Raw genomic sequence first — 8,958 nt, forward strand, 5'->3', positions numbered from 1 at the left:
CCTTGTGGGGTCTTTCAGAAATAGACATATTTGTTACAATTTTTTTCCCCTGAATCCAGGGGAATTCCCGAGTGGGGTAGATGCTCCTCTACAGAAGTGGTACTTTCTCCTGGCCTAGGCATTTCCACCCTTTTCTCTAATTTAAAATGGTGTTAAAGATGCGGAAGAGGAAACCTGGGTCATATTATCGTTCCTTCTGGCCCAGAAGGCCTTGGTTCACTTGGCTGAGAATTATGTCCACTTTGGACCCCTGGATATTTCCTTACAATCCCAGTCTTCTGTCCAAGGGGCCAGTACTCGAACCTCAGGTTCACAATCTCCATCTCACTGTTTGGAACTTGATGGGATTATTATCAGTTCAGGGGCTCTCACAGGAGTTAGTTTACACTCTCATTTTAAAAGTTACCTCCTTTAAAATATATGCTGAAGTATGGGATAAATTCTGTCTACCAGTACACTAAAGGTTTCATAAATCTATGGGTGGTCAGCGATTTTGTTAAAAAAAAATAAAAAATCTTCCTTTGCGTCCAGACCAGTAAGGGGCCTAAGTGTTTCCCTGGGATTTGAATCTAGTACTTAATGCTCTTATGCGGAATCCCTTTGAGACAATTTGATCTGCCACTATTGGTTTACTCACCCTGAAAACAACTTTTAGTTGGGTGAACTACAGGCCATCTCCATTCATCAACCTTTCTCACCCTTCTTGGAAGGAAACACAAAGCCTGATCCAGCTTTTCTTCCAAAAATTGTACTGGATTTATGAAATCCCAGGAAAAAGTACAAAGTTCTTTCTATGAGAATTCAAGATCTCGGCGAGGTAGTTTTTCATTTGGATGTCAGGAGGTGCATGCTTAAATACCTTGAAGTTGTGGGGCCCTGGCGTAATTTGTCGTCAATGCATTATACCTGCGATCAAAGTGAAAAAAAAAAGTCCCATAGAGGGACTAAGTAAAAATGTCTCTATAAATAAAAAAAAAAGGGAAATGTAAAAAAAAAAAAAAAATCAAATACATTTTTTTTAAAAAAATTACACACACACACACACACACACACACACACACACACACACACACACACTCTGTGTATGGTGTATGTAGTATGTGTGTGCATATGTGTGTATATATATATATATATATATATATATATATATATATACACCGTATTTTCCGGCGTATAAGACGACCCCCCCAACTTTACCAGTTAAAATATAAAATCTTCTTAAAAGTCGGGGGGTCTTCTTATACACCCTATGTCGTCTTATAGGGCCGGTGAATATGTTCCCGGAGGCCACCGCATCGCACCTATTGAGCTGCCTCCGGGAAAATGGCCGCTGCTCAGATTCAGATCGCGTCCCGAGATCTCGGGACACAAGATCTGAATCTGAGCAGCGGCCATTTTCCCGGAGGCCACCGCATTGTACTGATGGAGCTGCCAGCGGGGCCTCCGAGCTTTACGGAGATGCCGGAGGAGCCCCGACTGCATGAAGATATGCCGCCGCCCCACAGCACCAGAGGCCCCACACTGCAGAAGAGGAGCCGCCGCCCCACAGCACAGCAGCCGCCGCTCCCAGCACAGAGACCCCACGCTGCAGCGCTATGATGAGGTAATGGGGGATACTCACTTTCCTGTGAGATGCCCCCTCGTCGTCATCAGGACCACTCTCCCCCCCCCCCCCCCACCCACCATATACACCCGGCGTACAAGGCGATACCCGGCGTATAAGACGACCCCCGACTTTTAAGAAGATTTTCAGGGGTTAAAAAGTCGTCTTATACGCCGGAAAATACGGTATATATATATATATATATATATATATATATATATATATATATATATATATATATATATATATATATATAATAGAAAAAAATTGGAACAGCACAAATCCTTTACTTATCTTCGGGTGCAAAGCCCAAACAACCCGTCCCTTGGTTGCTGTCAGTCCATATATATCACAAAAGCAGGCAGCACTCCATGTTCTTTAAGACAATTTGCAGGTCTTTATTGAGCCCACTTCTCCACGCAACGTTTCGGCTCTAACTGAGCCTTTCTCAAGCAACAAACAGACCTTATTACAACATATATATAGAGGGACATAACCCTATCATCCCCTAAGTGCAGCCAATCAGTGAACTTCATAGATTTACAGATGATTACTTTACATCATAAAGTGTATAAGTGCCAGCAGTGTACCATTAAAACTACATAGGACAACTCCCTAATACAGTGACCATCTATTTATTAATTTAACATACCCTTGGGGAGACATAGCGTTCATGGAGGAGGCAGCGTGTTGTCGGCGTACCAGGTGTGCTACTGCGCATGTCCTAGTGCTTCTCTATGAGTCATGATCACGTGATAGGTAAGAAGCCAATCTTTCCAAAAACGTATCGCGCCTGCGCAGTAGCGCTCAGAGTCTCCATCTTGGTAATGGAATCAGATGCCTTCATGACTTACTGCGCATGCGCCCTAGCGCCGATAGTTACGGTGTTATTGGTGATCACTACGTGACCTTACAGCATTATTTTGGCCACAGTATATAAACTATAATGCCATTATGTTGGTGGTAAAGAGATATTAAAAGGGCACCATTATATATAGAACTTAAATTATTAGTGGCAATCTATATATGCCTCAAAAACGTATAAAAAGTTAGGTATTTATTTATAAAGCTCATGGTATATTCCATTTACCACTTTTAAAATTCGCTGAAACAGCTTATAAGCCATATAGACTAATGAAAGATGTGCCTAATCCTACCTTGAGCTACCAGAGAGTATCTTGATTCAGATCCTCACCTGGCACTCATACAGCTAAAGGGCACTATAGTCTAAAGGGTGCCCCCCACCCCTCCGGGTCAGGCGCCCCCATTTCAGACATCTGCAAAGCAGTAGCACAGTAGTCCTGGCTAATGTAAATACTTGTGGTTTAAGGTTCACCAATGAGCATATTGCACCCAGCCCCTTACGGCCACATTATCAATAATAAGAAAAAACCAATAAGAAAAAACCAATAAGAAAAAAGCCAAATAATATTTTTATATAATTTATTAATTGGCCTCCCACCATCCACGTGCATGACACAGTATTTGTATATCTAGATCAAAAATATATATTGTTTACAAATGATTATAATAACATAATATAATTATTACTAGGATTAATTTAGTTCCTCCATGTCGAATGTCTCTCCACTTGGGATCTTCCATCATATTTGACAGCAACAGTACCTGGACAGAAAATGTACACAATAAAATTAGGAACATACTACTAAAATGAAGTATTCCCAAATATAAAAAATTCAAAGAATACCAGATTTTCTAACTACACAATCTCAATGACAGAACGTTGTCTTATATAGCTGTATGTAATTTGAAGTCTACATTGAGGCCCATGGGCCTAAGTGTATTCAGTTTATAGATCCACATAAGTTCCCTTTTCCGGAGGATCAGCTCTCTATCACCCCCCCTCCTGTCTATAGGTACCCTATCAATTATTTTGAATTTTAAATCCTGAGGTTAAAAAGATACAACATAACACGGAGGATATGGAGAAAAAGATGCAGGAAATATTTAATAAAGATGATTGGATACATTTTAAAGACAAAGTTGATAAGGATATGTGCAAATTTCGTGGAGATTTGGAGGAAACTAAAAGAAAAAAATGGAGTCGGGACATTGGAGATTGAGACTGGTCGAATCTATTCTTGGCAAACGGATAATTCAAAAGCGTCATGGAAAAAAAGAGGTCCTTCTGGCATCAAGGAAATGTATTTAAATAATGATGGTTATGTAAATAATAACTTTGTCCCTTTTAGATTTAGTGAACACACCAGAGGAAGGAAAAGACGCGGAGGCAGGCGCCAGCATCGGAAGCAAAAAGAAAACAGAAAAAATCAAAATTCAACCCCAAAAGACACTGAACCTCAGAAGGAGGGAACAGACCTCATAGTAAATATCTCCAAAAAGGTACTTACAGACATGCAAATTTCTGTACTAAGCAAAGGATTAACTTTCAGCCCGTGTTCACACATAGACTGGTTTGAACTACAATTAGATCTTGAAAGATTCTTTAGACAAATAAAACTAAGGGAGTGGTTCAAGGATAAAGACATTAATAAGAAAGTTAAATTAAGTGAATTTGATTTAAATGATGTACAATTAAGAAAAGGGAGTAATTTCATACCACCGACTAGCCCAGCTGTGATTGAGGCCTTTGAAAAAGCGGTAAGATCTGATATTGAACAGCTTAGAAATAAGGCAATAAAAGAATATGCGCACCCAAATATCCGAAGAGAGGAGTACGAGGCATTGCAGGAACTTGTCCATGACGGCGACATAGTGGTGAAACCCGCTGATAAAGGGGGAGCAGTCGTCGTCATGGACAAGGAAATGTATATTGCCGAAATATTGAGACAACTAATGGATGAGGATGTATATTTGAAAATGGATGGGGACCCTAAGTTTGTCATTTTGAAAGACATTAAGGCCTGTCTCAAAGAGGCCCAAGATTCAGATGTGATTGACCAGGATTTATATGAATACCTGTTAGAAGAGAACCCACGTACCCCGGTGTAATACATAACACCTAAGATACACAAGACCCTAATCAACCCCCCGGGACGCCCCATAGTCTCCGGGGTGGGTTCAATCTTTAATAAAATAGGTATCTTCCTAGACAGGGTATTTAATCCGATGGTCAAAGAATGCAAATCATACATTAGAGACATGACTGACTTTTTAAACAAATTGGAGGCACTGCAGGTAGAGAGGGAGGTCATTTTGGCATCCTTCGATGTAGTGTCATTGTATACTTCGATAGACCATGAACAAGGTCTTAATGCAGTCGGTAAGAAACTAGAGCTGAATAAGTATACACCTGAGGGCAGAGCCTTTCTATTAAAATTATTGGGGATCATTTTAAAAAAGAAACTATTTTTTGTTTGGTGACGCGTTTTACACGCAAAAACGAGGAACAGCCATGGGGGCCAATATGGCCCCCGCCTATGCTAATCTGGTTATGGAAGTCCTGGAGGAGGACCTCATCTATGTATCCCACCACTTCCGAAATGTTTTGGCGTGGTGGAGATACATAGATGATGTCTTCCTCCTATGGACAGGTACGCAGGGTGAATTGGAAGAATTCTTCCAATTCCTAAACACTATTGACAATACAATCAAATTCACACTTGTAATGTCCAAAAAAGAAATTCAATTTCTGGATGTACTTGTCAGTCTAAAGGAGGGGCAACTTAGTACTACACTGTTTGTGAAAAGTACAGATAAAAATAATTTGCTACTCTTTGATAGTCAACACCCACGGTCTATGATAAAATCCATCCCACTTAGCCAACTATTAAGAGTTAGGCGGATAGTCAAAGATGAAAAAGATATGGACATGGTAGTTGATCTACTAGTTAAAAAGTTTTTGGATAGAGGCTACCCTATGAATTTGTTGGAAAATACCAAAAATAAAGTATTACAGGTAAATAGGGTGGACCTTATCCAAAAAAAGACAAATAGACGTGAGAGGAAACAGAAAAGAGTCCCTTTAGTTAGCACCTATGGAGAGGAGAGCAGGGAAGTCCCTAACGTGATTAGTAGACATTGGGGGATGCTGGGTAGATGTCTGCCTGACATAAAGGAACTGCAACTACCACCGCTATATTCTTATAGATGTAACAAAAATATTAAAGATTACTTGATTAAGTCGGATATTGGTCCAAGAAGAATGAGTAAACAATTATCCCTAACAGGTTCAAGTAAAACTGGCTGTTTCCCATGTTTAAACTGTGTGAACTGCACCTATATGGTAAAAGGAGCAACGTTTGAACATCCGCAAACAGGGAAAGTGTATGACATTAAACATTACCTAACATGTAGCTCTGATTATGTTGTGTATCTTTTAATGTGTCCCTGCAAGTTGTGGTACGTCGGAGAAACGACGTGTGAGTTTAAAGTACGAATGAACCAACATCGATACTCCATCAGAAAAAAGAGGACCGATCTTCTGGTTCCTAAACATTTTGTGGAGTCTAATCATTTGGAAAAGGATTTAAAATTCAAAATAATTGATAGGGTACCTATAGACAGGAGGGGGGGTGATAGAGAGCTGATCCTCCGGAAAAGGGAACTTATGTGGATCTATAAACTGAATACACTTAGGCCCATGGGCCTCAATGTAGACTTCAAATTACATACAGCTATATAAGACAACGTTCTGTCATTGAGATTGTGTAGTTAGAAAATCTGGTATTCTTTGTATTTTTTATATTTGGGAATACTTCATTTTAGTAGTATGTTCCTAATTTTATTGTGTACATTTTCTGTCCAGGTACTGTTGCTGTCAAATATGATGGAAGATCCCAAGTGGAGAGACATTCGACATGGAGGAACTAAATTAATCCTAGTAATAATTATATTATTATAATCATTTGTAAACAATATATATTTTTGATCTAGATATACAAATATTGTGTCATGCACGTGGATAGTGGGAGGCCAATTAATAAATTATATAAAAATATTATTTGGCTTTTTTCTTATTGGTTTTTTCTTATTATTGATAATGTGGCCGTAAGGGGCTCGGTGCAATATGCTCATTGGTGAACCTTAAACCACAAGTGTTTACATTAGCCAGGACTACTGTGCTACTGCTTTGCAGATGTCTGAAATGGGGGCGCCTGACCCGGAGGGGTGGGGGGCACCCTTTAGACACTGTATGAGTGCCAGGTGAGGATCTGAATCAAGATACTCTCTGGTAGCTCAAGGTAGGATTAGGCACATCTTTCATTAGTCTATATGGCTTATAAGCTGTTTCAGCGAATTTTAAAAGTGGTAAATGGAATATACCATGAGCTTTATAAATAAATACCTAACTTTTTATACGTTTTTGAGGCATATATAGATTGCCACTAATAATTTAAGTTCTATATATAATGGTGCCCTTTTAATATCTCTTTACCACCAACATAATGGCATTATAGTTTATTTACTGTGGCCAAAATAATGCTGTAAGGTCACGTAGTGATCACCAATAACACCGTAACTATCGGCGCTAGGGCGCATGTGCAGTAAGTCATGAAGGCATCTGATTCCATTACCAAGATGGAGACTTTGAGCGCTACTGTGCAGGCGCGATACGTTTTTGGAAATCAGCGGTTTTGATTGGCTTCTTACCTACCACGTCTCCCCAAGGGTATGTTAAATTAATAAATAGATGGTCACTGTATTAGGGAGTTGTCCTATGTAGTTTTAATGGTACACTGCTGGCACTTATACACTTTATGATGTAAAGTAATCATCTGTAAATCTATGAAGTTCACTGATTGGCTGCACTTAGGGGATGATAGGGTTATGTCCCTCTATATATATGTTGTAATAAGGTCTGTTTGTTGCTTGAGAAAGGCTCAGTTAGAGCCGAAACGTTGCGTGGAGATGTGGGCTCAATAAAGACCTGCAAATTGTCTTAAAGAACATGGAGTGCTGCCTGCTTTTGTGATATATATATATATATATATATATATATATATATATATATATAGTTTTTGGCAAAGCCAGCTTACCGCCTTGAAGAAACCGGAATACATCCAACCTGTGGTTACAGTTCGCACGGAAAACGGATTGGGACAAATCCACACATGTAAATAAAAAACTTTTTGTTGCTCCAGCGATCAGTCCACTGGTAGAGTAAAATATACCTTTTATTTATCCATTAAAAAGTTCCATATTTCTTCAGTTACAATATTGCATACATTCAATCCCTTATGGACGACATGTTTCAACACCACATGTGTCTTCCTCCAGGTTCAGGAGGAACCCAGGGCCAACTGCACCAGCATATGGTCTCACATGGTGTCTGAGGATCTCATCTCGGTACCTACACTGTGTTCCAAATTATTATGCACAAAGAGTTTAGGAGTGATAAGGTTAGAATTTTTTTGTTTGTAATTTAAACTCATTGATGGTGATGTGTGTCAGGGCTCTTTATATCACTGAAAGCAATTGCAGATACCTGTGCAAATTAGTTTGGCAGGTGTGTCCAAATAAAGGCAAGACTAAGAAGGCTGTTCCACATTATTAAGCAGCCTACATTTTTTGCCAAAATGGGAAAGAAAAAGGATGTGTCGGCTACTGAGAAGCAACAAATTGTGGAGTATTTAGGTCAAGGCATGACTACAATCAACATTGCCAAGATACTTCATCGTGATCATCGCACAATCAAGAAGTATGTAGCTGATTCCCAGCACACACGTGTACGTGCTGATAAGGAAAAATTGAGGACTCTTTCCAACAGGCAATTGCGTAAGGTTGAAAGAGCAGCTGCAAAAATGCCTTGTCACAGCAGCAGACAAGTTTTTGAAGCTGCTGGTGCCTCCAATGTCCCCAGAACAACAAGATGCAGGGTCCTTCAGAGGTGCGTAAGCCATCCTGTCGACCACCTGTATCCACTGCACACAAGCAGAAACGGCTCCAGTGGGCCAAACAATACATGAAGACTGACTTCCAAACTCTTTTGTTCACCGATGAGTGCCGTGCAACGCTCGATGGTCCAGATGGATGGAGTGGAGGATGGCTGGTTGATGGACACCCATGAAAACACGGCTAAGGCGTCAACAAGGAGGAGGTGGAGTAATATTTTGAGCTGGAATCATGGGGAGAGAGATTGTAGACCCCTTTATGATCCCTGAAGGGGTAAAGATGAACTCCATAATCTATGTGGAGTTTCTAAAACAACACTCCCTGCCATGGTTCAAGAGGAAGAACCGTGCTTTCCGCAGCAAGATCATTTTCATGCATGATAATGCACCGTCTCATGCTGCAAAAAACACATCTGCATCTCTGGCTGCTATGGGCATAAAAGAGGACAAACTTATGGTGTGGCCACCATCTTCCCCTGACCTCAACCCCATTGAGAACCTCTGGAGCATCATCAAAAGGAGTGTCTTATGATGGCGGGC

The sequence above is a fragment of the Ranitomeya variabilis genome, chromosome 3 (assembly GCF_051348905.1).
Source record: "Ranitomeya variabilis isolate aRanVar5 chromosome 3, aRanVar5.hap1, whole genome shotgun sequence".
Lineage (NCBI taxonomy): Eukaryota > Metazoa > Chordata > Amphibia > Anura > Dendrobatidae > Ranitomeya > Ranitomeya variabilis.